We start from the raw sequence: 27,980 nt of genomic DNA, 5'->3' as shown, positions 1-27,980 counted from the left end.
ACTCTCACACACTGCTGGTGGAAATGTAAAACAGTGAAGCCTCTTTGGAAAACAGCCTCATAGTTCCTCAAATGTTTAAATACAGAGTAACCACATGGTCTGACAGTTCTACTCCTAGATATATACCCAAGAGAAGTAAAAGCATATGCCTTAAAAAACTTGAATGCAATGTGTGTAATAGCATTGTTCATAATAGTAAAAGGTGGAAACAATCTAAATGTTCATCACTGATGAATGGATAAACAGATGTGGTAAATCCATATAACAGAATATTATTCAGTCATCATAAGGAACGAAGTTTTGATACACGCTACAATATGGATAAAACTTGAATACATTATGCTAAGTGAAGAAAAACAGTCCCAAAAGACCATATATTATATGATTCCATTTATATGAAATGTCCAGAATAAGTAAATCTATAGAGACAGAAAGAATGTTAGTGGTTCCCTAGGGCTGGGGTAGATGAGGTTTTGGGGGATGATGGCTAGTGAATGCAGGTTTTCTTTTTGAAGTAGTGACAATGTTCTAAAATTGATTGTGGTGATAGATGCACACATTTGTAAATATACCAGGAGTCATTGAATAGTATAGTTTAAATGGATGAATTATATGGTATGGGAAATTATACCTCATGAAGCTATTTAAAAAATAAAAAAACCAAGTCAAAGAATTTATCTAGTTTCTCTCTATCCTTTGCCTTTTTAGCACTATGATCAAGAAGTGGTCTCACTGACTCTCTTGTTTCTTGCTTTTGAGGCACTTAAAATTTTCTTATATGTTTCTGGGAAACTTCAGATTTTCTTTTGGGGTTTTATTTCACCTTTGTTCTTGAACTACAATAATTTTGTGAGGCTTTCCTGATTTCATTCATTCACTTGACAAATTTACAGAGTAGTTCTATTTTGTCAGACATTCTGTTAAGTACCTAAGATAAAAAGCCAAAAAAGACCTGGTGCCTGCCCTCAAAAAGTTTACAGTCCCAGTAAAGGAGACAGAAATGTAAACACATAATTAAGATATAAACCAACATGTACCATAACTGAAGCATGTAAAAGTGCTCAGGGAGAACATACTTTGCCATTAACTTAGAGTCAGAAACCTTCAGTTAAGTGAAGTAGGTTTAACAGTTTTGTTGATCTTAAACAAAACATTTAATTACCCTGTGTCCCGGTTTTGTAATTGTAAAATGAAGAAAATACCACCCACCTCACAGGGTTATCATGATAATTAAATGCAAACATGATATGAAAGTATTTTGTAAACTACATATTATGGTACACTGTGACATGTCAACATTTTGGAAATAATTTTGCTTTAACTAACTTTCTTTGTAACTTAGTGAGGATAAAGTTAGTAATGTGCTCTAGAGTCTGAAAAAATAATAAACACAATATTCTCCCTATAACTGAGAGTAACAGATGGAATTTTAATAGTTTCTGGAAGAAAGGAAATAGCTTGAAACATAATGATTTCAAGACTGACTGAGGAGATGGGGAATAACATGGAAGAAGTGTCAGAGTGTGGTTGGAAAAGACAAAAGCCGACTGGATCATAAGCTTGAACAGAACATAGGTATGATAGAAAGCACAGCCTTGGAGGCAGGGCTTTGAAAGTGAAGAGGAATTTTAGTGAGAGCTATGAGCATGCATAATATTATCAATAACATGCATTTTCTTTTAAAAAGTGAAGATGAAGTTACCTCAGTGAGCACAATATACTCTTAGGATCATTTAGTCACAAAGTTCTGTTGTACTCCAAATCTCCACAAATGAAGACCAAAGCAGCCACATACACAGACATAAGAACAATGTGTTTTCTGCTTGATTTAATATTTGCTTATCTGTACAATGGTGGCTTCTGGTAAAAATTGTGGATTCTCTGCATATTCCCTATCCCTCCCTAAGCTAAAGAACAAGTTAATCAACAAATCTATATAAAGAAATCTTTAAAATGGTAAAAGTAAGCTGGCTCTCCAGATTATCTATATTGGGCAAATGATTTAAATTATAATCTCAAATAGTACTCTGCAAGTTAATAGTACTATTTGACATTTAATATTTCAATGTCCCAACTCTTAGGTAATTTTATTTCAATTTTAATGACATATAAATATAAGATATTTTTAAAAAATTTTTAACATTTAATACATTATCACCAGTTCTCACTTATCTGGACATGTAAAAGACAGGAGGAAAACAGACCACAAATAACATAAAATATACTACTATCATGGTTACCACAAGTACTTCTGATTGGAACCCAGCAACTGATAGGTAAGAAAGAAAAAAAAAAAAAAACATGCAAAACTAAACTTAGGAAAAGGGAGACATTTTATTTAAATAACCTAGAGAAACCTTTAAATGTTCAGGCCCTAGTGACTCCTATCCAGCAGCCTATATACATGAAGGTAGCAACTATTACCCATGTCATTTTGGTGGCCTTCCTTTGGAATTATTTATTTCAGAGACAAAGTGAAAGAGAGAAACCAATAGTATAAGATTAGAGAGTAAATTTTTAGTATAAAGAATATAGGTTAGACATAAAGACATTTTGCCAATAATTAAAAGTGCTAGAATATTAGAACCACTTGCTAATGGAGGTAACTTATTCATTTAATATCATTTATAATAATTTGAGTTAGGAGATATGCCAAGTATGTCATATAGAATATTTAAGTATTTAATTCTCACTACAATGTTATGAGGAAGTATTATTATTATGCCCATCTTACAGATAAAGAAATTAAGGCTTATGAAAATAAAGTAACTTATGTAGAATTACAGAGCTAAGAAGGATGAAGGAAGAACTCAGACCCGGGTCTTCCTGACTCTCAAACTCAGGCTCTGAATTATTGCCTCTTTGTGTATATAATTGCGTCCTGTGTTAGAATCTAAGAAGATGCTTAATTTTCACTAATTCAGAGGGAATAATGACTATTTGATGTAGACTTCGACAAATCAAGAATCTTTCAGAGGTACAGGTCTGTGATTCAACAGTCTTGCACAATTCACAGCGCTCACCATAGCACATACCCTCCCCAATGTCCATTACCCAGCCACCCCGTCCCTCCCACCCCCCATCACTCCAGCAATCCTTAGTTTGTTTCCTGAGATTAAGAATTCCTCATATCAGTGAGGTCATATGATACATGTCTTTCTCTGATTGACTTATTTCGCTCAGCATACAAACTGAGGGTTCTAGAGGGGAGGGGGGTCAAGGATGGGTTATCTGGTGATGGGTATTAAAGAGGGCATGTGTTGAATGGAGCACTGGGTGTTATGCGCAAACAATACATCACGGAACACTACATCAAAAACTAATGACGCACTGCATGGTGACTAACATAACATAACAACAACAACAAAAAAGAATCTTTGGGGGCCTCTGTAGCTCTCTGTGTCAAACAGACATAATGATTCTTTTTTTTGCCTAAAGGCATTCAGAAAAACAAATGATTGTCTGAGGCCCCTCTTATCAATAAAATCTAGGATTCTATACTTTTGTTGAATAGAATAAAATTTTTCAGAATATTACAAGCTTTTGAGAAACTAAACAGTATTATTCACTTCCAGGAGTTGCTCTGAGTAAGTGATTTGGAAAAAGCTTGAGGACAGAAATAATGTTCTTATATGCAGTCCTGTTAAAAGGCAAGTCATACTTCTGGAAAATAGAGAAGATCAAGAGAGTAGTAACTCTGAAAACAGCGCAAATTAGGCTTAGGCAATGGGATGTGAAAGTTCCCAGGAAGAAAGGCACCTTGAGATAAAGATGAACCCTGAAGGGCTGGTAGAATCAGAATAGATGTGAGGTAATACGGCAGGCAAGTCATTCAAGCAAGACAGAAAAACACGATCAAGATCAAAAATAAGCACGGCATATTTGAGGAAGATAAGTCTTTGAAAATGAAAGAGTAACTTTCATCCATACGGAATAACTTAACACCATCTTTTTATGAAGGCCGGGGAATGACCAGATCAGAGCTTTGCAAAGTTTTTCATTTCAAGGCACAAGTGCAAATTTTCCCTTTGCCATGGCACACACCTGAAAGGTTAACAGACCATAGCATGGCTATTTTTAAAAATGAAATATTTGGGGCACCTGGGTGGCTCAGTCGTTAAGCGTCTGCCTTCGGCTCAGGTCATGATCCCAGGGTCCTGGGATCGAGCCCCGCATCGGGCTCCCCGCTCCGCGGGAAGCCTGCTTCTCCCTCTCTCACTCCCCCTGCTTGTGTTCCCTCTCTTGCTGTGTCTCTCACTGTCAAATAAATAAATAAAATCTTTAAAAAAATAAATAAAAATGAAATATTTTATGCACTGACAAGTTAGGATATCCACAATGTACTGTTGAGTTGGAAAAAAATGTAGATACATATGTATATGTATATGTGTGCATAAAAGCCTTGAAAAGTTTCACCTAGACACTTTTTAAGATACACGCACATGCATACATATATTCTATAGTGCTTTATACATTTCTCATACACATGAATTACTTATATAATTTTTTAAAAATGTTAAACCAAATGTTAGAATGTCAAAACAAGAAGAATTTAAAGATCATATCATTTCACTTCCTTTTCTAAGTAAGGATACAAATAAAGGAAGGTTGGTCTGGGACTAGAACCCAAAACTCCACAGTCAAGAGCTAGTATTCATCCCATTATGTCTTATACCTTGTTGTCTCTGTGAGGGGTTTTTCCCCGGATTCATCTGCCAGAAATAATCTAGATCAAGGGTCAGCAAACTTTTTTTTCTGTGAAAGACCAGGTAGTAAATATTTTTGACCATCGGGATCCGTCCCCCCTCCCCCTCCTCCTCCTCCTCCTCCTCCTGCTTCTTCTGCCGCCAGAGGCCAGATTTGGCCCACAGACCAATCGAGATGAAATAGAAGGAACAAAGACCAGAGGCAAGGAGACCTATTAGATGGCTATCATTACAGTCATGAGTCAGTTTATAGAGACCCCAACCAGGGTGGCAGGAGTAAAACTGAGAGCAGAGCCGATGAGATTGGCTGTGGGAAAGGAGTTAAATGTGTTCAATTGTGTTCAAACTTACCCAAGTTTCTCTATCAGTCCAGACTGAGTTTTAAATGGCCAAAGGCAAGTCATTAATATATGAAATTTTGATGGAGAGTTGAATTTGTGTTGTGATATACATTCACAGCTGATGTCTCAGGGCAGTGTAGCCAATACACTCAGAATAAGAAGGTATTGTTTTTAATGCTGATACATTGTTTGAATGTGTGTGGACTAAGGTGAAGAGTTTTTCTGATTCTTAATTGAAAAATGTGAAAGAAAAAAATGATGGAAGAGTAAAGAAGCAAGCTCTCAACCTTAAAGGATTCTCAAATGTGCTTCAGATTTTTTTTGTGTGTGCTTAACAATAGTCACTGTAATTGCTCTGACACTGCTTGGTCTAACAACTGCACATAATTTCACATTAACATACCACAAGTGCAACAGGGATAACAGTATAAATAGAAGGTACCATAGAATAGTAGACTTTGATGGGAGACAGACCTAGGTTTAAATTCTGATCCTACTACTTACTAGCATTTGTGATCCTGGATTAATTACATGAACATCACTTTCCTTATCTTATCAACCTAGATAATAATACCTGTTTTAATGGGTTGCTGGGAGAATTACATGAGATCCAGTATGAAAGTAAAAAAACAGTGTCTGATATATGGTAGGTGTTCTACAAACAATAATTTCCTTTCCCTTCCTGTATGCCTAACAACCGTTCAGTATTTATTGAAAATCTCACCACTGTAGTTAAGCTTATTTGACAGAGATCACCCTATTTTGTGAATAAAAAAATTAATGAAAAAGTGCTTTAAAAAGATGAGGCACCTGGGTGGCTCAGTTGGTTAAGTGTCTGACTCTTGGTTTCAGCTGAGGTCATGATCTCAGGGTGGTGAGACTGAGCCCCACATGGGGCTCCACATTCAGTGGGGAGCCTGCTTGAGATTCTCTTCCTCTCCCTCCCCTACTGCCCCTCCCCCCACTTGCACACTCACTCTCTCTCTCTCTCTCTCTCAAATAAATCTTTTTTTAAAAAAGTGCTTAGAGGGGCGCCTGGGTGGCTCAGTCGTTAAGCGTCTGCCTTCGGCTCAGGTCATGATCCCAGGGCCTGGGATTGAGCCCCGCATCTGGCTCCCTGCTCCAACTATAAGATTTATAGTTGACTTGGGGAGTTCAAATCTCTTCACACAATAGTAATAATAGATAATACCTACTGAGAAGTTATTCTGAGCTAGGCACTATTTTTAATATTTTTACCTGCACTAAGTTGTTAAACATTCACAACAACCACATAAGCTAGGTAAATGAGGAAACAAAGGCCCAAAGAGATTGAGCAAGCTATGAATCAATAAAGAAGCATGCAAGTCACTCTCATACCATGCTGGTGCCACATTTTGTAAAAACAATGTGTCATCATACATCAAGAGCTTCAAAAATATTCAAAGCTACAATATTTAATGGCATTAAAATGCTCCTAAGTTGTTAGGAAATAGATATAAGATATATAGATGTAAAATAATTGCCACTTTGTTTAATATTCACTATATTTATATAAAGAGATTAAAAGAAAATATACCTAAGCCTACTATCTTAGTCCATTTAGGCTACTATAACAAAAGAGTGTAAACTGGAGGGCTTATAAACAGTAGCAATTTACTTCTCACAGTTCTGGAAGCTAGAAGTCCAAGATCACGGTGTCAGCATGGTCAAGTTCTGTGAAGGCCCCTCTTCTGTATCGCAGACTACCAACTTCTCTTTGTACCCTCACATGCTGGAAGGGGCAAGGGATTGCTCCCGGGTCTCTTTTATAAGAGCAATAATCCCCCTTCATCAGGGCAAAGCCTTCCTGACCCAATCACTTCCCAAAGGCCCTACCTCCTAATTCTACCACTTGGGCATTAGGGTTTCAACATGTGAATGTAAAGGAGGACAACCCAGACCATAGCACACGCTACCACAGGTGGCTCCCAGAAGACAGGACCGTGGGTGACATGCTATAAGCATATATCCTCCAAGCCTTTGTGTCTTCCAAGCCATTTCATTTTCCTCATGGCTCAAAAAGGCAAATTTTCTGCCCTAAAGACCCTCTTCTTTGTAGTCCTGTGGCTCCCTGGGACGTGTAACCGAGCTCAGGCAATGGAATGTGGGTTGGAGAGATATATGTCAATTCCAGCCCTAAATTTATGTGGGATCTTACGTACTTTCTCTTCTATCCTGTCAATCAGCTGTGACACCAAGGTGACTTGGAAGGCACAAAATGATGGAGCCACAGAGAACTTTCACGGTCCCTGATGCTTTGAGGAGAGTCATATAGGAGAGGCCTAATTCATTCTTCTCTGAGACAGAAATTAACTAGTAATGTGTTAAACAATTGACATTTCAGGGCTAATTTGTTACATCAGTAACTGATACAGGTAACTTTTGTAATATTCTTTATTCTTCTCTATATTTTCCAAAATACCAATAAGGAGTATATTATACTTCCATAATCAGAAGAAAAAAAAAAGTTGTATTTTGAAATGCATGTCTTTTGACTCAATAATTTCATTTTGGGGAATTTAGTCTAAGTCAATGAACTGAAATATAGACAAAAATTTACATACAAGGATGTTTACTGAAAGATTTACTGCTTATAAAATTAAAAAAAACAGCAAGAGGAAAAAAATGTCATTCATAAAGGAATCGTTTAGTAAATTACATCCATGTAACAGAATATTAGGCATCCATTAAGATGATTTTGGTGAAGAATTTTAATGACATGAGCAAACATCTATATTGATGTAATGCAGCTACAAGGAAGGGCACTTAGGGACCATCTACTTACCTTCTCAGGGATCCAGGAAAGAAGCTGACAGTTGTGGGAGGGGACTAACTAGCAGTCATGGTAACCAAAAAGGAGCTGGGGCAATGAGATGGGGCTGTTCTATTAGATAAAGCTTTCCATGGCCAGATACACTGTCTTTAGTACAGCATCAGATCAAGAAGCATTCTTAGTCACAAGAAAAAAAAAAAAAGTTTTTCGTTACGAGAAAAACAAAGTTTCAACTGAAAGGAATAAAGAGACTAGTGCTAAAGGTGTGAAAAATCAACAAAATAGCACGTGGAGGATGGCATGGGGAGGGACTTCAGGGAGTGCCAGCAATGTTCTGTTTCTTGCTAGCTATATGATGTTTTATGTATAACTATTTGTTAGACTGTACATATATGTTTTAGTCACTTTTTAGTTTGTATAGACAAAAAAAATTTAATAAAAATATATATTGTTTAAAAATCCAGCAGCAATGTCTTCCTAGAGACAGGAGACTTTAGAGGCAGGAAGGGACAATGTTCAATATAGGCCTAGGAACAGGCCCAGAGGAACAGTTCATCACTCAATGTCAGTGTACTGCGTTGGAGCTTGCAAAGTACTTCCACACAGCATACCACATTTAAGAATCAGGATGACCCACAACAGAGACCTTGAACCCAGATCCGCTCATCATACCCAGTGATTTTTCCACTAAACCAAATTCTGTTGATAATATAAGTGGTTTGGAAAGGAAAGAGAACTTTAACAACTGTTGCTTTAGTCTTTGAACTGTATGTCTTTGACTAAGACATGATGTGGTTCCTAGTTTTCTAGGAGCCACATGTTCATTAGCACCCATTGCCAGACTGTTTGCTAGGAGCTACAGGAGACAGTACAAACAATAAGACTTGGCTCCTGCTCTTAAGGAGTTCACAGGCTTGGGAGGGGGAAATAGGCACATAAACAATTAAGGCTCTTTGCATGTATAATAGAAGTACAGAGGTCAGAGTGACTAATTCTGTCTGGAAAAGTTGGGAGAAAACTCACAAAGGAAGTAACACTGGGTTCTGGTCTAGGGAGATAAAACAGGAATTCACAGACTAGACAGGGCAGGCAGAGTGTGTTCTAGGCAAGTGATGTAGCACAGAGATGTTAAAGAGTAGGGAACATTCAGATAATGCCAACTAGCATGAAGCATAAGCCACTGAAGCATAAGGACCTGGGAGGTAGGCAGACAGGGAGTGGAAGAACAGTCAGAGATGAAATAGGGATCCAGGGATCAGAAGTTTGGAGAGGTTTAGCCAAGAGGCTTAAACTTCATTGTTTAGGCAGTTGGGGGCACACTGATGTTTCTACACTTTAATATTAATATAGCAGTACTGTAAAAAAGGACTGGGGGGAGCTGGAAATGAAATGGAGGTGGAGGAAGGAAAATTAAGAGGCTGTTGCAAATAGAGAAGGCAATGGATGAAGTAGTTTTGGAGCCAGATAGATATGGGCTTAAAACCTGGCTTTTATCATGTACAAATTGTTCAATCTTAAGAAATTACATAATCTCTCCAAACCTCTGTTTCCTTTTCTGTAAAATACAGATAATAACACCTACCTTTGCAGAATTGTTATTGTGAGAATTAAATATGAACATGTGTCTACTGTAGTATCCAGTTACATATGAGGTAGTTAATGAGAGTAACAAATACATTGATAGTGCAGTGGTATTGAGGATATGGAGACAGATCACCACCAACAGGATTAGAAGATAGATGGACATCCATCTGCTGCCACACTGAAGCCGATTTTATCACATTCCAGATACCCTGCTAGCTGAACATTGAAAAGGAGGTATGAGGTAGACTTTACCCCAAGGCCGCGCCCCTACACCAAAGATCAGTTTAAGAAAATAACAAAATTTTCCAAGGTGAAAGCAAGATGCAAAAGTGTATATATATACAGTGCAAATATATATGTATATATACACATAATATACAATATCCAAAACTGTGCATATATGTATATACAGTGTAATCTCAACAATACAGAAAGTAATATGCACATAAAATATGTTTTTGTCTTTAATGGTAAGACTATATTTTCATCTATTTCTATTTACCTTTATAAACTTTCATATAATTTTTACATTTTCTATATACTTTCCTGAATTCTCAATATTTTCTACAATGAGGAAGTGCTAGTTTTACAATAAGAAAATAGATGTTAAAAGAAAAATTAGAGGGAGAGAGAAACTTAGTTTTAATTCTAGATTCTTCTTCAGAATGTCATCATCTACTCTGGAAGTCAGCATAATCAAAAGTCTGTGATTGTGCTTTGAAAACATAATTAACAGCTTAAGACTTCACATGCCTGGCTCTGGTGTTTCTGTGTTTGCTTTTCCTCTGTGCAAACTCGACAAAATGCTGACAATAATCTCATTCCATGAGAAGCGTGTGAGAAGAGAAAGAAAGGGAACAATTTGCACTTGGGGAGAAGAGTATTTGGAAAGCATGATGAGAAGGAGTGACTGAAACTTTCAGATAAATATGCGTGGATCCAAATGCATTTAAAACCCAAAATGAGATACGATTGAGGCTGGCCTTACCAATGGGGAGGAGAGTATGGAAAGATGACAATGGACAAGAGAGAGCAGAGCACAAAAGAAAGGATAGCGGGAAACATACAAGCTTTGTATGTGTGGGTTTTTTTTTCCACATAGGATTCACAACATTCCTCAGAAAATTCAATTTAGTTGCCCTGTTCTAGCTTGCTAACCAGAACCAATTTAATTTTAAATCTACACGCAGAGCCAAGGGGGACGAAATATTTTGCAATTACTTTTAGCTCCCTGTTGGAAGGCAGAATAAGATTTAACCAGTTCTGCACTGGCTGCGATAACCACCCAGGTTTGTCAGAGGCCTAAATGGTGTCCTTTGGTTGAGGATTAAAGAATAGAAAACTCTGTACCACAATTATTTGCTTTGTTTAACAACTTAATGGGAGGGAATTTTTAAGAATGTGACAAATTGCTTTTGATTTATCTGCACAGGGCATGAAATACTGGTGCAAGAGAGCAATTTGTTACACAGACAGTGTCTACCCCTGGCTATAAATGTGCCCACTGTCACACTCTATTTGACAACCAGTTAGGTGATTTTTGAAGAACTAGTTTATTACTGCATTTAATAAAGAGCAGAAAACTGATATATGACTCTCTGTTGCGTCTCAGCTACCAGGAACACATTTCTCAGATATCAGTCTATGCAAGCATTTCTTGGTTTTATGCTCTATTGTGACAGATAGGTAAACAAGCTGATAAAATCAAATGTTTTCAAAATTTGAAAAGTTATCATATTCATGTATGCCCCTGGCTTGTCACGAAACTTCAAACAGTTTCTGGTTCTGCTTACCATCTGCACAGATTTATTCCAAATAACATAATGAAGTTTGTTTCTTGATTTCTTTCAACATAAATAGAACCATTAAGTTTTGGGGTGTTTATATTCTGGGAGATAATCAGATCATCTATTCTGATTAGCCTTAACACATAGGCCTGGCCCCTGCCTCTACACAAAGCTCAGCCCTGGTCTTCTCCTTAGTCAGCTCTTTCCACAACAGCCCTGCTGGGAGGAGCTCTAGAGCATCTGCCCTCAGAAAGAAAGGTTCCTCGCCATGCTTCCTACTGGGAGGAAGTGAGGCTGCTATAAGTCTGACTGGAATTCCCCTTGGGCTATATTGTGGTTGGTCTTTATTAAAAGCAAAATAAAAGCCTCACATAGGGACTCGGCAACTCTTCCAGGTTGTGCCAGGTTTTTCGATTCTTGCTTTTTTGGTGAGGGGAAGTAGGGAAGGAGGAAGCCATTTATAAATGTTACATAAATACAGATCCACCCAAGACTCTTTTATCACTGTCAGTTTAAAAGCAGACACCTTCTCCACCACCAATTCACCATTAGCTGGTTGAAAACTGAAGGAATTTGAAGAAGAATCACCAGCATTTTTAATAGAAACAATTCTTATAGGCAAAATAAGGACTAAACTGCAAATGCTCTAACTATATACATAAGCTATTCAATAAATATTATGGTGAATCAGAATTTTATTTTATGCATTACCATCTAATTTAGAAATTTAATTTAATTTAATTTAATTTAATTTAATCATATGCCTGGATTGAATGGGAAAAAAAACTCAGCACTATAGATTACATGAGCAATCTTCAGGTGAGTAGGTGGCAATGATAATGAAACAGATGATTCTGAAATCAGTCCTGGAAGGTGGCTATTACAAAGCACTAAATCCTGCTTCCAGATCCTACCTCCGCCACTTAACTTCTCTGAGCATCCAATTCTTCATAGTTAAAATGAAAATAATATTTTCTACCTCATAGAGCTGTTTTGAGGATTAGTCACCTAGTTTGGTGTCTGAATGAGCATCAGTAAATGGCATCTACAACTTTTTTTCTCATGGATTGTTTTTACTTATCACTGTAAGCTGAAAGATGAATGAATGGAGAAAGGAAAAAAGGAAGGAACATAAATATCTAGCAATAGTTGTAAAGGAGGGACTCTGGTAGGCATCTAGCAAGGAGGTTTCATTACCTTCTTTGTCAGTATTTCTGATGGCAATGCCCATTGTCCAGGTACAGATTATAGGGAAATAAACGTGATATCATGTCAGAGCCATACTTACCAGATAATTCAGGCCCTCAGTTCTTGCCCTATTGCATCATCACAGTTATGTATACATACATGATACACATATGAATGGTGCTGACTCCACAGTGAGGCACGTAAGGCAACTGCTCTCATGTAATGAAAATGGTAAGAAGCAAATATCATAAAGTCCAGTTAATGAATATTGAAATTGATGTTTCCTGTTCCCCAAATGCATCTTCATTTTATTCATTTACATCCCATTACGTAAATATTTGTTCAAGGAGACTCTGTGGAAGACATTGTGGTCAATACAAAGAATGTACCTCAAGTTTGGTTTAGTTCACCAACATTTTTTGGGCACCTCCCGTGGACCAAACCCTGTGCTAGGTGCAAGGGATATAAAGAAAAATAAGACACAACCTGGGCCCTTGAGGAAAAAGTACAAATAATTATAACCAAAACATGGAGCTTGCAATTACAGACTGGTAGGAGACTCAATAGGAATACAAAAGATGAAGTGATCCATTCTGAACAGAAGTTGGGAAAACCTTCAACGAAAATGTGATACCTGACCAGATTTTTCGGTAGCAGTGTGTCAAGTGGACACAAAAGAGAACAGTCTAGACATAGGAGGCAGGCAGTGTGCAGAAGTATAATTGGTTCCCTAGCCCTGGAATCGAAAGCCCAGGGGGAGAACAGAAGGAGATGGGCTAGCAAGATAGGCAGGGATAAGTTATGAATTGCTTCACTCGCCATGGTAGGGAGCTTGGATTTTTTTCCCCTCTAAATGCTAGTAAGCCATTAAAGGTTTCTAAAAAGGTCAGATTTGTTTTTGTACCTGTACGGAAGGTGACCTGAACAGCGACAAGACAGAGGCAGAGAGAACAGATGGAAAGCTACTAAAATAATCTAGGGAAGTGAGAATGAGGGAACTGAACTAATAATAGCATAAGGAATAGAGAAAAAGAACAAATTTTAAATATATTCAAGAGAAAAAATTTTTAACCATTTTAGATTAATCAATATTTATGGAAAATGCAAGTGAAGAATATATACACAAGAGTGTTCTTTCTATTCACACCAGAAGAGACATTTAAAGCATTTAGAGAAATTATTAGATACCAAAATGGCAAAGATTTAAGAGATTCCAGAAAAAATAAAAATAAAAGGCCAGATAGCTGGATATGGTGTCTAGGAAGGAAGGGACAAAGAGATTTTTATATACAATGCACTCTGATGCCAGGGGATTTACTTTTAGGAGAAAATACCACTGAAATGGAAAGTCTTCTTGGTTCATTTGACACTAGCAGTAAATTTTAGGAAAGTACTCCAGTTTGGCAAGGTAATATGTAATTGTGGCAGACATGGAGATACCATTCAGCTCTCCCTTCAAGAGAACCCTCTGTTAGAAACATAGATGTCTGACAGCCTCCAGCTGCCATACCTTTAGATCCGCTGCAGTGCTCGCTCTGAGGCCATGCTACCCACCCGACCCCCATCCTCTGACTCCTGTGCTGCTCCCAGACAATGACTGAGCACAGAAGGTGCAGCGGAGCTGGGCCATTCCCCCAACACAGGATTTCTCTAATGGGGAACTTTTGCCTAAAGGCTCCCCATCAGCCTGGCCAAGACTTTCTCAAAACTGCACTTTGGTCTGAAGCTCTTCTTGCCCAATTTTCTTCTCCTCTCCTGCAACTTTCACAAGTGTCAGCCCTGCATCTCCATCTGAAAGCTCTCCCTACCCACTCCTGTCCCTTTCCCCTTTACTCTTCATGGGGTTAGATAAAAGTTGTGCATGCCTAATTCCTCTCTTAGTGTCTGCTTCTCAGGGGGCCTGAACTGACACAGTACTATAAGTAAGTTTATTAAGAATAAGAGTTACAAGGAAATGTGAAGCCCTCCTCAGAGAATCTCACACCTCAACCACCTCTGGGAGACAGATATGTAGCCAGTCTTCAGGATTTTCCAGAAATTACGTAACAGCCCAGTGTTTAACAGCCCTCACAGTCAGACATTTTATTCCTAATGACATACCCACCTCCCTTGGGTCATATGTTCCATTCTAAATTCCAGAACATCTTTTACTAACATTTCATATAATTGAATTAAATTATACTTCCCATAAAAACTGGATTGAACTAAAATAATGAAAACTCTATCCATAAGAATTTTGTTTTGAACCAAGTGAATTCTCAACCTAAATACTCATAGTCTCCTCTTTGAGCCCCAGGGGCACAAGCAATTCAGGCAGACAAGAGTCTTCTCTGGAGTACAATATTCATCCACTTCTCAGGAGAATTTGCCTTTCCCGCTGTAAGCAGCTACATCCAGCTGCCAGGAGAATATTTGGATGACACTGCCTCAAAGTCAACACACAAGAATTCTGGTCAAGGGAGGCAGTCTGGCATGATAGTTAAGTGCACAGGCTCTGTACTCCTACACACTTGAGTCTAAATCCTGGCTCCACTGGGTGCTCAAACTAGGTGACCTTAGGCAAGTTTTTTTCCCCTCTCTCTAATCCTCAGTTCCCTCATTTGTAAACTGATTATAATAATAGCACCTATATCTTATGCACCTCCTGTGAGGACTAAATGGACCAAGGCAGATAGAGCATTTAGCACAGTTCCTGGCACATACCAAGTACTCAGTATCTGGAAATTACTATTATTTATGTCATTGTTATTAGTAGGAACATCTGCCCTGGGAGTGGACAGAGTTGCTCTCCACACTGGAGAAGTCAGTGACCATATAAAGTGATCTGGCCTCTTGTTTGACTAGAAAGCGGAGAAGCTATGTAAGTGGCCACACATTAAGGCTCAGCCCTCACTCACAGCAGCAAAGGGGAAGCTGGCCTCTCTCTGAATAAGGGGCAGACAGCTGGGGAGGGCCAAAAGGGGGATTACCAGAAGATTACGATGGTCAAGGGAAAGCTGAAATAACTATTTTAACAGACAATTTGTGCTCCAATTACCATCTAAACATTCATGGTAAATAAGGATCCATAAAAACACATCTGTAAAACCCCAACTTTAGTGACTGGGGCTTTGCATGGTTCATTAGCACATATTCCTTTGCCCAACTGTGACATCACTTATCAGCACAGACCTTCACTTTTCAGAGTCCATTCCCCAGCGGTTGGAGCCAGTGTCCTGTGAGGAAATTTTCTGAAACAAGTGTAGTCACAGACCTCCCATCTGTGCAGGAGAACCTTATTAAGGGAATATTTTCCATGATGTTCTGTCACCTATCCTCATGCTCCTCTTTGAAAGGGTTGGTAGCTATTAATTAGTAGGTGACAACTCAGGGGGAAAGACTTGTGTGCTGGATACAAGTGATCAGCTGTAAGGAAAGAGCTAAATCTAGGACCTCTCTGGCATGTGCAGAGATTCTGTGAGTTACCTAATATCCTTTAATAAATTCCTTTTATGCTTAAACTACCTAGAGTGGGTTTTGTAGTTTCATGTAGGAATTCAAACTGATAAAGAAATCTAGATAATGTCCTATCCAGATTTTTATATTATACAGACAAGGATTCAAGTTCAAGTTCTGCCATTTACTGGCCCCATTACTCTGAATAAGCCACCCTGTCTCTCTGGATCTCCACTTCCTCATGTGTACAATCATAGTATCTTCCTTGTAAGGGTACTTGTGGATTAACAGAGATGTTGTATGTCATGTTCTTATCATAGCAGTTGGTACATAGTACATGCTGACATAAAGTGCTCAACTATTATGATTATCAAGAATGACAACGTAAGGTATTCTACTTCTTTGTAACCTATCCCCACTCCTTAGTGAAGGGTAGGGTGTCTAAGAGCCTAACATAATGAAGTTAGGCTACAAAAGGCCATCAGTCTAAATAAAAGAGGTGTGTTTGCCTTTCCCTTGGAGGTGTTCCACTCTGAAATATGGGATAAATGGCAACAAAGGGAGAAGATTCTCACAATATTTCAGTACAAACATGGCAGCAATATGAAACTGACACACTATGAGAAGGAGACAAGGAAAAAAAAAGGGAAGGAGAAAGAACAAATAAAATACTTCTCAGCACCTATCTAAACCATATTCTGTGAAATGAAAGGAAAAATAAAGGGAACAGAAGTGGTTTGCCCTCTTTGCTCTTAGCACATATATCTATGATTGACCAAGAACAAGAATATTTGTTTCTGTGATGGAATATGCCTGCACAACAACAAAGTTATATGGGTAATCCTACTTGTTATATTATAAATAAAATTGTAGGAAGAAGATTGGAAAAGTTTGATCTATATAATAAAAAACAAAGTTGTTTTTAAGAAGAGAATTAAGGAATTTACTCCATATTTATGTGCCCAGCTAAATAGTAGATATGTAAATGCAAATAAGACATAAACTTAGTCTTCAAGAGTCTCAGATACTAGGGGCAGACAACATACAAGCAGTTAATTATAAATCCTTCAATCAAGCTACTGATTATAATGGCTGCTCCTTCTAGCTGGCTTTTCTCCTGGACAGGCATGTACTTAATTCCCCAATCGGTTCAAATGTCACTTTCACTGTCTAAATTAGGCATACTCTGATCACTCTAAAATCATACCCCCTCCATGCAAATCTAGAATTCCCATTTCCCCTTACCCTGTTCTACTTTGTTTTTCTATAGCATTAGTTAATTTTTAAAAATATTTTACTTATTTATTTGACAGAGAGAGAGATAGCGAGAGCAGGAACATAAGCAGGGGGAGTGGAGCGGGAGAAACAGGCTTCCAGCCAAGCAGGGAGCCCAATGTGGGACTCAGTCCCAGGGTCCTGGGATCATGACCCGAGCTGAAGGCAGATGCTTAATGACTGAGCCACCCAGGTGCCCAGTATTAATTAATCTTAATTAAACTTTTTATTGAGATAATTGTTGATTTGCACACCGTTGTAAGAAATAATACATAGAGATCCCATGTACTCTACACCCTATTTCCTCCAATAGTAACATCTTTCAAAATATAGAATATTATCACTACTAGAATATTGCCATTGATATAATCAAGATACAGACTTTTTCCATCATCACAAGGATCCTTCATTTACTCCTTTTATAGCCACACCCACTTCCCTTTTCTGCCAACCCCCCATTTCTCAACTTAACACCTGGCAAGAACTAATCTGTTCTCCATTTCTACATTTTGTAACTTCAAGAAGGTTACATAAATAAAATATATAACGTATAACCTTTGGGGATTAGCTTTTTTTTCATTCAGAATAATTCCCTGAATATTCATCCAATATGTGTATATTAATAGTCTGTTCATTTCCATTGCTGAGTAGTATTCTTTGGTTTGGACGTACCACTCTTTGTTCAACCCACTGAAGGTCATCTAGGTTGCTTCAAGTTTTGGAATATTACAAAAGCTATTATGAACCATCAGGTACAGGTTTTTGTGTGAACATGTTTTCATTTTTCTGGGATAATATCCAGTAGTACAATTGCTGGGTCAAGTGGTGGTAGCATGTTTAGTTTTTTAAAGAAACTGTCAGAGTATTTTCCAGAGTGACTGTGCCATTTTATATTCTCATCAGTAATGTGTGTTTCTTTGCATCCTCACCAGCATTGCCACCAGTGCTGTCACTATTTTTATTTTTAGCCAATCTGATAGGTCTATAGTGACATCTCATGGTTTTAATTTGCATTTCCCTACTAGCTAATGGAATTGAACAACTTTTCATGTGCTTATTTGCCACCTCTATACCTTCTTCAGTGAAGTATCCATTCATGTCTTTTGCTAGTTTTCTAACTGGACCATTTGTTTTTTTACTGTTGAGTTTTGATAGTTCTTTATATATTCTAGATACTAGTCCTTTGTCAGATATATGATTTGCAAATATTTTCCCCAGTCTATAGCTTGTCTTTTTATCTTCTTAACAGGGCCTTTCACAGGGCAAAATTTTTATTTCTACAAACTCCAATTTATTACTTTCTTTTTATAGACCATGCTTTTGGTGTCAAGTCTAAGAATTCTTGGCCTAGTCTATATCCTGAAGATTTTCTCCTATTTTTTTTAAGTTTATAGTTTTACTTCATTTTTAAGTCTATAATCCATTCTGAGTTAATATTTGTATAAGATGCAAAATACAGGTTTTGTTTTGGGTAAATTCCTTAATATTTTCTACATAGGCAAGTATATCATCTGTAAACAGGGACAGTTTTGTTCTTTATTTCTGTTCTGTAGGACTTTTATTTCCTTCTCTTGTTTTATTGCACTGGCTAGAGCTTTGAGCATTATCTTCAATAAGAGTGGTGAGAGCAGACATCCTTGCCTTCTTCCCAATCTTCAGGAGGGGAGCATTTATTTTTTTCAACATTAAGCAGAATGTTAGTTGTAGGCTTTATGTACATGTGGTTTCTCAATTTCAGGAAGTTCCCCTCTACCCCTGTTAGTCTCAGTTTTTATCATGAATGGATGTTGAATTTTGTCAAATGCTTTTTCTGCATCAGTTGATATATATCATATTTCTTCTTTAGTCTGTTAATATGGTGGATTACATTGATTGCTTTTTGAATATTGAACCAGCCTTATATCCCTGGAATAAACCCCACTTGGTCATGGTGTGTAATTCTTCTTATATACTGCTGAATTCTATTTGCTAAATTTGCCTTTTTGTTAAGGAATTTTGCATCCACATTAAGGAGGAATGCTGTTCCATAGTTTTCTTTATATGCACTGTTTTTCTAGCTTCAATATCAGGGCAATACCAGCTTCATAAAATGAATTGGGAAATGGTCCCTTTTATTTTCTGAAGGAATTGCAAAGAATTGCTGTTAATTCAATAGAATTCTACAATGAAACCATTTGAGCCTGGAAATTTCTTTTTTGGGAGTTTTAAAATTACAAATTCAATTATCATAGTACATAGCTATTCAAATTAGCTATTTCATATTGGGTAAGTTGTGGTATCTTGTGTTTTTTGAGGAAATGGTCCATTCAGTTTAAGTTGTCAAATTAATGTATATAGAGTTGTTTGTAGTATTCCCTTATACTTTTAATGCCTGCATGGGCTCTAGTAATGGCCTATTTCATTCCTGATATTTGTGTTTGTGTTTTTCTCTCCTTTTCAGTTTTGCTAGCCCATCAATTTTATTGCTCTTTTCAAAGAATCAGCTTTTTGTTTCATTGATTTTTTTCTATTGTTTTCTGTTTTCAATTTCCTTGATTTCTGCTCTTTATTATTTACTTTCTTCTCCCTGCCTTTGGTTTATTTTGTTTTTCTTTTATCTTCTTAAGATGGGAGCTTAGATTATTGATTGAAGACTTTCCATCTTTTCTAATGGATGCTTTTATTGCTATAGGTTTCCCTCTCAGCACTGCTTTAACTGTGTCCTATACATTTTAATATGTTGTATTTTCATTTTCATTCAGTTCAGTGTATTTTTTAAATTTCTCTTGAGACTTCCTCTTTGGCCCATGAATTATTTAGTGTTTGGTTTATTGTTTAATTTTCAAGTGTTTAGAGATTTTCCTGCTATCTTTCTGTTACTGATTTCTATCTTGTTTCTTTTGTGGTTGGATAACACACTCTGTAAAGTTTCAATTCTTTTACATTTGTTAAGTTTGTTTTACGGCTCAGGATATGGTCTATCTTGGCATATGTTCTGTGGGCACTTGAAAAGTATGTGTATTCTGCTGTTGTTGGGTGGAATGTTCTATCAATGCTGACTAGGTCCCTTTGGTCGATGGCACTTTTAAGTTCTTCTATATCCTGCTCATTTCTTGTATACTCCTTATATCAATTGTTGAGAGAAAGGTGTTGAAGTCTCCAACTATCACTGTGGATTTACCTATTTCTCTTTTCAGTTAAATCAGTTTTTTGCTTCACGTATTTGCAACTATATTATCTGGTTCATACACATTGAGGATTGTTGTTTTCTTAGTGTACTGACCCTTTAATTACTACGTAATATCTCTCTGCTTCTGGTAATTTTCTTTCTTTGAAATCTATTTTATCTGATTTTTTTCAACTTTTTTGAGGTATAATTGACAAAATTGTAAGTATTTAAAGTGCACAACATGATTATTTGACACACATATGTATTGTGAAAGGATCCCCCACTGAGTTAATTAACACATCCGTCACCTCACAAATTATCTGATATTATTATAGCTACTCCTGCTTTCTTTTGATTAATGATTGCACGGCATACTTTTCCCCATCCTTTTACTCTCAACCTGCCTATATCATTATATTTGAAATCAGTTTCCATAGAAAAGTCACAATTTTGAATCTACTTATCCAATCTCTGTCTCTTAATAAGTATATTTATTGATATGTTAGGGCTTGAGTGTTCCATTTTACTTTTTTGTTTTCCATTTGTTCCCTGTTTTTGTTTGTTTGTCTATTTTCTTCTTACTTTCTTGGGAGTTTTACTTGAAGGTTTTTTAGAATTCCATTTTATCTTATAGTGTTTTTTTCTTTCTCCTTTTTTTTATTATGTTATGTTAATCACCATACATTACATCATTAGTTTTTGATGTAGTGTTCCATGATTCATTGTTTGCGTATTTTTGACTGTATCTCTTTGTATAGCTCTTTTAGTGGCTTCTCTAGGTATTACATTATGTATACATAAGTACTGGTATTGTTATTTTACCAGGTCAAGTGAAAAATAAAAACTTTACCTCTCCTTATATCCCTTTACCATCCCCCATTTATAATTTTATAAAAAATATGTCATCTACCTACATTAGAATCATATTAGAACTATTATAAATTTTGTTTCAACTGCCAAACATAACTTCAAAACTCAAGATAAGAAAAGCCTATTGTATTTACATGTATTTTTGTTTATGGTATTCTCATTTCCTAATCAAGTTCCTTTTGTTGTTTCCTTTCTATTTAGAGAAGTTTCTTTAGCCCTTCTTTTAGGATAGGTTTGCTGGTGACAAATTCTCTTTATTTTCCTTAATCTGTGAATGCCTTCTTTTCTCCCTTAATCCTGAAGTATATTTTCACTGGATACAGGATTCTGGGTTGACAGTTCTTTTCTTTCAGTACTTGGAAAATATTGTGCCACTTTCTTCTGGTCTCCATGTTTTCTGATGAAAAATTTGTTATCATTTGAAGTGCTTTTCCCTATGGGTAAGGTGTCTCTTCTCTGGTTGCTTTCAAAATTTGTTTTTAGTTTTCAGAAGTTCATTATGATGTGTCTTGGTGTGGATTTCTTTGTGCTAGTCCTCTGTAGGGTTCACTAAGCTTCTTGAATCTGTAGGTTTACATCTCTTGCCAAGTTTTCAGCCATTATATCTTCAAATACTTTATGAGCTCCCTTTTCCTCTCCTTCTAGGACTCTAATGCAGAACTATTAGCTCATTTGTTACAATTCCACAGGTCCCTAAGGCTCTGCTCTTCTTTTTTTTTTTTCCTCCTTTTCCTCAGATTGAATATTTTCTATTGTCCTTATTTTCCAGCTCACTCATTCTTTCCTCTGTTCTCTCCATTCTCTCCCTTCTGCCCTATCCAATGTGCTCTTTTACTTTGGTTACTGTATTTTTCAGTTCTAAAGTTCCCAACTGATTCTTCTTTATACGTTCTATTTATTTGCAAAGGTTTTCTATTTTCCATTTGTTTCAGCTATATTCCTAATTGCTGATTTCTCTCATAGTTACTTTAAAATCTTTGTCAGATAATTCTAACTTCTCCTTTATCTCAGTGTTGGCATCTGCAATGGACTGAATGTTTCTGTCCCCCAAAATTCGTATGATGAAGTCCTAACCCCCAATGTGATGATATTAGGAGGTAAGGTTTTTAGAAGGTAATTGGGTTATGAGGGCATAGCCCTCATGAATGGGATTAGTGTCCTTATAAAAAATTGACTAAGACAGCAGCTATTATCTTTTTTCATTCAATTTGAGATATGGTTCTTGCTATGACAAGTAATTTTTCAAATGAAACTTGGAATATTTATATTATGCTATGAGACTCTGAGTCTTCCTTAAACCTTCCATTTAACTGGCTTTTTTGGACACCATTCTGGTAGAAGTAAGGTCACTGCTTTATTACTACCAGGTCAAAGTAAAAGTCCAGGTTACCCACTCAGCCTCCACTGACACCTAAGGGGAGCTCTTTGTCACTGCTGGGTGGTGTGAGTTCCAGCTCTCCAGTCTCCACTGACATCACAGTGGAAGAGGAAAGGGGCACCTCATTACCAGTCACTAGGAATGAAAGTCCAGGTTCCCTATGTGAACTGATCTGACATCACTTTGACAAAGGTGCTGGGGAACAGCAATAGAGCTTTACAAGAGTAGAAGTATAGAATCCCCACTCAGTCTTTGTTAACATGGTAGGAAGGGGCACAATTTGTGTGTGTGTGTGTGTGTGTGTGTGTGTGTGTGTGTGTGTGTGTGCGCTGTTTGGCTTCATAGAGTAGTTGTTATCTAAAAGTTTTGTCTTACTAGGTTGCCCCTTTACTGGTCCTTTGGCTAGAGAGAACTGGTTTTGTTTGGGCTTTTTTTTTTTTTTTTGTCTGCATCTTTTAGCATTTTTAGGTTGCTGGCTTCTTCAGTGCCAAGTCTGGGATGTATGAAGCAAATGAAAACCTCAGAAACTCATCACTATGTCATTCCTTAAGTCCTGGTCTGCCTTCTCCCACCTTTCTTATTATATTTGATATATATATATGGATATATAATGGATTATGGCTATATAAAGGGTTTTCATTGTATATAGTAAGATGAATAGGGGAAAGTACATCTATTCTATCTTCCTGAAAGTGGAATTAGGCTACATTAACTTTTAAAATACTATATTTATTCAAGGATAATGTTTATGATTTGTTGTATGTCTTCCCCTGCTAGAAACCAAGCCTCAAAACATCAGGGTTTTTGCCTGACAGTAGTAACTTGAATGAATTTATGAAGCCACAAAATGCTCTCAGAAAAGAAATAATAAAAGAACTCTGATTTTTAACATTAGTTCTGTGCCAGTGGGAGGAAGTCTGAAGGTGAATCGGAGGAATGAAGAAAAGTCTAAATAAGAATTAAAGGCAGGGGGAAAAAAAGAATTAAAGGTAGAAAACAAAATTAAAATATGACCAGAGAGTAATGAAACACAGAGTACATACAGCTGAACTGGGGGAAGAATATGGTGTTAATACAGATAAGATTACCCACTTAAGGAGATAGCTTCTAATTTAGTGTACCCTATGATCAGCAAACACTGCATGAGGCATCAGAAAAAGGAGGCATGCTTCATACCAGCTTTTTAAGTAGAGGGAAAAGCTTGATCTGTTTAAATTATTGCCAACCTATTTCCCCAAATACCTTCTAATCTTAATGCCTGCCCTCCTAATCATCCTTTTTCCAGCATTGACAGCAATGGTCATGACAACAAAACATTCACATGTCTTTAAGGCACCATTAAAGCCAAGATGTGCTTTTTCCACCAAGCCCACAGATGAAGGAAAAATTTTAAAAAGACAGTTATTAGGACACATTAAATGAAACTTATAATTCAACTTCTCCCTTACTCATCCTTATTCTTTTTCAGGACAGTGAAACCCTGCCCCGACACTCTAAAAACAAAAACAAACAAAAAGACAAAACAACCACAAACCAAACAAAACCAGACAAATAAGCTTTTATTTACCCAGTTACCACCAAATCCCACATTTCTGTCACAAACCCACCCCTTTTTTTTAGTTCTCCCTGGCCCCTAATGCTCCCTAGCACCCATCAACATCCTGACATATTCCTATTAATACCCTTGGTACACTGAATGTGCCCTTGTAAACAAACACAACAGACACAAAGTTCCTGAAACATACACCATTGTCATCATTCCATACCAAGGAACAGAGAAATTGGAAACTTCAATGACAATGGACATTGCAGATCCTATAATCTTCCATTTTCCTGCTGTTTATGATCTATAGTAAAGTAAGGCTTTCCTTTGACCAGGGTTGTAGTACTAGCTCTATCCTTGCTGAAATAAAATTTAAAAAATTCTAGACTTCCATATTCCTTGTCTACAAAAATGGGAAAAGGAGTAAGGAAGTGAACAAAATGATATCCAAATCTCCATTGGCCATATTGATCCAAGATACTACATACTAGAAGTTTCCTCTTTCTGGAGAAAGGGAGGAAAAGCTCAGCATTGTGAAGAAGTATGATGTCGAATGGCTCCTGAAGATGTAGATTAGTTGCAAGCAGAATCTCTGATAACCAAAAGTTGACTGACTACAGATAAGAGGCTTGCTCTGAAGTGAGCTGGAATAGTTTAATGTTCCTAATGGGGAAAAAAATAAGACTATATATTCATATTTGCCTGTATTTGCATAAAGAAAGTCTAGAGCAGGTTGGCAAGGGACTGCCAGTGGGCAAAATCAGCCTGTTTTAATACAACTCACAAGCTAAGTAAGAATGATTTTTACATTTTTTAATGGCTAAAAAAATCAAAAGAATAATATTTCATGACACAAACTTTTTTAATTCAAATTTCAATGTCCTTGAAGTCTTATTGACATAAAGCCACCCTCTCTTGTTTACTATTGTCTATGAGCACTTTCATGCTACAACAGAGTTGAGTAGGTTGCAACTAAGACTATGACCTATAAAGCCTAAAATATTTATATATGACCTTTTATTAAAAAATTGTTTTTCTTAAGTCAATCAGAGAAAAACATGTATCATATGACCTCACTGATATGAGGAATTCTTAATCTCAGGAAACAAACTGAGGGTTGCTGGAGTGGTGGGGGGTGGGAGGGATTGGGTGGCTGGGTGATAGACATTGGGGAGGGTATGTGCTATGGTGAGCACTGTGAATTGTACAAGACTGATGAACCACGGATCTGTACTTCTGAAACAAATAATGCAATATATGTTAAGAAAAAAAAGAAGAAGAAGATAGCAGGAGGGGAAGAATGAAGGGGAGTAAGTCGGAGAGGGAGACGAACCATTAGAGATGATGGACTCTGAAAAACAAACTGAGGGTTCTAGAGGGGAGGGGGGTGGGGGGATGGGTTAGCCTGGGTATTAAAGAGGGCACATTCTGCGTGGAGCACTGGGTGTTATGCACGAACAATGAATCATGGAACACTACATCAAAAACTAATGATGTAATGTATGGCGATTAACATAACAATAAAAAATTATTTTAAAAAATAAAATAAAATAAATTGTTTTTCTGACCTCTGCTCTAAATTAATATACAAGAAAAATTTTTTTTAAATGGTTACCTATGAAATGGGAAAGATGAGGGCAATATCTTTTTATACTTTATTTTTGGACTGCATAAATACACTCCCCCATTAAAGTAGCTTTTAAATAAATTTTAATTGTTTCTGGATCTCCTTGCTGATAAGTACTCTGCACTCTTGTACAGCCAGTCTCCAAGATGAACGCCAGTGATCCCCACCTCTTGGTACTCACACCCTTGTGTAGTCCCCTCCCTACTGTGCCAAGATCTGTGTGACAAATAACATGTGGTAGATGGTACATCGTTTCCAAGTTTGGGTTATAAAAGGCAATGACTTTTCTCTCCCTCTCCCTCTTTTTCTTTCTCTCTCTCCCTGTCTCTTAGCTCACTAGCTCTAGGTGAAATCAGCAGCTATGTCATGAGGACACTCAGGCAATCTGTGGAAAGGTCCATGGGGTGAGGAACTGATGCCTCTGACCAACAGCCAGTGAAGAACTGCAGCCTGCCAACAACCATGTGCATGAGTTTGTAAATGGAGCCTCCCCAAGTTGAGTCTTCAGATGAGACTGCAGTCCCAGTAAATATCTTGACTGAAACTTCATGAGAGACCTGAAATCAGAACCACCCAGCTCAGAAGCTCCCATATTCTTTACCCATAGAAACTGAGATGATAAATGTTTGTAGTTTAAGGCACTTAGTTTTGAGATAGTCTGTTACACAGCAATAGCTAACTTATAAAACCATTATCTTTGACTTTTTAAGAGAAAAAGAAACAAGTGGGATAGTGTTGAGGACCAAAACCCCAGATAAGAAGGAGTAAGGGATACAGGGAAGATGCTGAGGCCAAACAGGTACAAAAACAAGTATATAGATCAGTTTGGAAAGTAAAGAGTGGAGGCAAGGAATGAGCTCAGGAGTGATTGACACAAGTCCATTTATATCAAGTGCTCAGGTGGAAAACATATTAAGGCACTTGTCTATGAAGGAGCTGAAGTAGAGAGCAGGAGAGGAGAAAGGACGCAGGGAAAAAGTTTTGCTGAACTAGGATCCAAGAGACCAGTATTTCCTAAGCCAACTGTTTTCCTAATTAACTACAGAATCCTAAACAAGCTTCTTGGTCTCTCTGGGGATTCAGTTTCCTTATCTGAAAAAAAGATTTGGATAGGATGTTTTATAAACTCCATCACTGGAATATTCTCTTTGCACAATGCTAGAGGCAGTAGCACTGCCCTGAGTGAAGTACAGTCTATTCTGTTTCAGTGGTCTTGAGGGACAGAAGTACTGGCAGGGCATCTTCTCCACTTGGAAGGCAACCCATTCGTGCATTTGCATTTATCACTTATTCAGCAATTGTTTACTGAGTATTTCTTCTGTTCCAGGTGTAATGCACTAGACTTTAAGGGTGAGAATGGATTTAAAAATTCAATGAGACATAATAGCATTCCTCAGGAAACCCATAATACGCTCATTATGCCTGGTCTGACACTATAACAATACCTGCCTTTGGGCTTAAGTAGAAAGTTTCCTCTTTCCTTCATCCATTCCTGAAATCTCTAGTTAGCTTCAAATTTCTTCATCCCTGACCTTTTTAAGCTCGCACATCTATTCTTTTGTCTTCTCCACAGTGCTGACTTTGGAAAGGAAAGGGCACCTGGAGAGCCAAGGACCTTTCTGTGCACTATTAATTTTAATAACCAGGGAGACCATTATTTACCTTTTTATGAACATTACACATCTATTAATGGAGCCTAAGATTGCTTAGATTGTTTTGCTGTCACACCACAATGGTTGCTCAATCAACTGCAAATTCACTTAGGTGCAAATTCATCATTTTAGCTACAAGACGTATGACATGGAAGCCTTTGTAAATTGATTTGCTGAAATCAATATACTCTTTGTGTACGGAATTTCCCCATACATGAAAGTGCACTAACCCCACCCAAAAAGGAAGCAAATTTATTTTGGCAGGGTTTCTTCCTAGTGGCTCTTACTAATCACTCTTTCTTCTAAATGTTTACAAAGCACAAGCTTAATAATTCTCTACATTGTTTTCACAGATATGGGAACATATAAATCACTCTATTGTTTCCAGAATTCACTACTTTTCTCTTTAAAAAATGACCTTTTCCTCACATTTGATCTTCTAATAGCTTTTCCTACTTATCACATTTGTAGATTACACAGAAAGATTCTCTCACTGCTTTCTTTCTTTACACTCTTTCTTTAGCCTCTTTCTTTCTTTACCCTCTTTACCCTCTAAAACTGTCAAACAAGTTCTTTACTGCTTTTGGCAGACACTAGCTTCCAGCAGCCATCAAGATAGTTGAGTTCTCACAATTACTATAATTGGTCTATT

The 27,980-nt window shown here is 37.2% G+C and overlaps 1 protein-coding gene across 4 annotated transcripts in view; it reads right to left on the bottom strand.

The window, feature by feature from the left end:
• HPSE2 (heparanase 2 (inactive)) overlaps nt 1-27,980 on the bottom strand; it is a 667,506-nt gene that overhangs the window by 422,069 nt on the left and 217,457 nt on the right. The gene's annotated exons all lie outside the window — the stretch shown is intronic.

Source organism: Eumetopias jubatus, unplaced genomic scaffold (assembly GCF_037043125.1).
Source record: "Eumetopias jubatus isolate StellerSeaLion01/CBP00866 unplaced genomic scaffold, mEumJub1_p1.0 scaffold_17, whole genome shotgun sequence".
NCBI lineage: Eukaryota > Metazoa > Chordata > Mammalia > Carnivora > Otariidae > Eumetopias > Eumetopias jubatus.
This window is presented reverse-complemented; position numbering and strand designations above follow the sequence as displayed.